General features: G+C 39.5%; 1 protein-coding gene across 1 annotated transcript in view; it reads right to left on the reverse strand.

Moving 5' to 3' along the window:
- Positions 1-2,532, reverse strand: part of GBE1 (glucan (1,4-alpha-), branching enzyme 1) — a gene marked incomplete at its 5' end in the record, with an annotated part of 290,260 nt that overhangs the window by 143,709 nt on the left and 144,019 nt on the right. The gene's annotated exons all lie outside the window — the stretch shown is intronic.

The raw sequence follows: 2,532 nt of genomic DNA on the forward strand, positions 1-2,532 counted from the left end.
GGGAAATGAGGGTCCTCTGCCAGAGGCGTCAGGCCTGGGCAAGGGGCCGATCCTGCGATTGGAGGGTGATGGGGGTCAACGCCTGAGGGCTCCCAGTATGTGAGAGGGGGCAGGCTGGGCTGAGGGACACCCCCCCCCACAAACACCCAGTGCACTAATTTCGTGCACCGGGCCCCTAGTATTAAATAAGAACAGTGAGAGCAGAGAGCTTTGCCTTGTTCCCATACAAAGATGGAAAGCATTTAATCTTTAGGCATTAAGTTTACAATTAGATGTAGAATTTTAGTACTTGCTCTTAATCAAGTTTAGGAAGTCCTCCTCTACTTCTATCATTCTGAGCTATTTTATTATAAATAGGTATTGATTTTTGTAAGGTGTTTTTTCCATCAAGTAATATGCTTTTTCTCTTCTTTAGGCTGTTAATATGATGGATGATATTAATTGATTTTAAATATTGAACAAGCTTCACAACGCTGTAATAAACCCCATTTGGTTATGGTGAATAACACTTTTTATGCCTTGCTGTACTGTATTTGCTAATATTCTGCTAAGAATTTTTCAGTCCATATTTATGAGAATATTGATCTATAGTTTCCCTTTTATTACTGTGTATCTGGTTCTGGTATCAGGACAATATTGACTTCATACAATGAATTGAGAAGTCTTCCTTCTTTTTCTATTTTCTGGAAAAGGTTGTGTAAAATTAGTGTGAATTCTTGAAGTTTCATATAATTATCCACAGAAAACATCTGTGCCAGTATATTTATTTTGAAATTTACAAATCAAATTTCTCCAGTTACACAGTATTCAAATTATCTATTTTATATGGGGCCAGTTGTCACTAAAAGTTTTTTAGGAAAGATCCATGTCATTTAAATTGTAAATTTATGAAGGTAATGTTGTTGCTAGTATTTCCTTATTATCATTTTGGTGTCTACAGAGTAACATAACAACTAAAGAGAATAAGAAAACTTTACTGAATTTACCCATATTTTTACTCTTTCCATTTTCTCTTTCTCACTGATAGTCCCATATTCCTCCTTTCTGTTTAGAGAATTCCTCTTAGCTATTCTTTTAATATAGATTTGCTGGCCACAAACTCTCTTAGGTTTTTTGTGTGTTTTCTTTTTATCTGCAATTATCTTAATTTGCCCTTCATTTCTGAAGGATATTTTCTCTGATTTCAGGTCGATAATCTTGTAATAAATATCTCTATGTACAAAGTATTTCATAATATATAGCAGGCTTATAGCTTGTTTTCTAAAAGGCTTGAAGAAAAGTATACACCATAAAAAATAGTGAATATAAGTGATCCATACTCCTAGACAGAGGATGAATTAGTTGACTTCACAAGAACTTTCCAACTCCACACTCCATACTTCTAAATGATACCGTTGAGGAGGATAATTTATCAAGCTAATTTTTAGACATGACTGTATTAGGATTCTCCGAAAAACAGAACCAATAGGAGATACACACACACACGAATTGGTTTGTGTGGTTATAGAGGTAGAGAAGCATCACAATCTGCCTTCTGCAAGCTGGAGAACCACGAAAACCAGTGGAATAATTAAATCCAAGGGGATCCAATGATGTAACTCAATCTGAAGCCTAAGGCCTGAGAACCACTGGGTGTAAGTCAAGGAGTCCAAAGGTCCAAGAACCAGGAGCTCCGATGTCCAAGAGTAGGAAAAGATGGACTTCCCAGCTCAAGTAGAAAAAAGAGAGAATTCACCCCTCCTTCACTTTTTTGTTGCATTAGAGTCCTCAATGAACTGGTTGACACTCAGGCCATTGGTAGGGTGGTTCTCATTATTAGTCTATTGAAATAAATGGTAATCACTTCCAGAAACACCCTCAAGACAACCCAGAATTAATATTTTGCCAGCTATCTGGGCATCCCTTAGCTTAGTCTAGTTGACAAAAATACAAACAAGAATGCACATTTTGCACCATGACCCATCTCTACTTGTAATATTCATCCTATAGGAAATGCATCCTTTACATTATCCACAATCCAGGACACCTCGGGGATGTTGGAGAGCCGGTTTCAGCCCGATCCCCACAGGCCAGGCTGAGGGACCCCACCGGTGCATGAATCCATGCACGAAGCCTCTACTATGCATATAAGATCTTTGGTTAATCTCTTCCTGCCCTCCCCCCCTCCTTTATTCCCTCTGAGATTTATCAGTCTGTTCCATGTTTCCAGGCCTACGGTTTCCACACCTGCATTGAGCATCTGCCCCCTGGTGGTCAGTGCGCATCATAGCTACCAGCCAGACAGCTAGTCGGCTGGTTGCTTAGGCTTATATTTATATAGATGAACTCAAATTTATCTTGCAAATGTATCTATACATACACACACACCACACACACACATACACACCCTCCTTTATTCTCTGAGATTTATCAGTCTGTTCCATGTTTCCAGGCCTACGGTTTCCACACCTGCATTGAGCATCTGCCCCCTGGTGGTCAGTGCGCATCATAGCTACCAGCCAGACAGCTAGTCGGCTGGTTGCTTAGGGGCTT

The sequence above is a fragment of the Myotis davidii genome, unplaced genomic scaffold, assembly GCF_000327345.1.
Source record: "Myotis davidii unplaced genomic scaffold, ASM32734v1 scaffold1071, whole genome shotgun sequence".
Classification (NCBI taxonomy): domain Eukaryota; kingdom Metazoa; phylum Chordata; class Mammalia; order Chiroptera; family Vespertilionidae; genus Myotis; species Myotis davidii.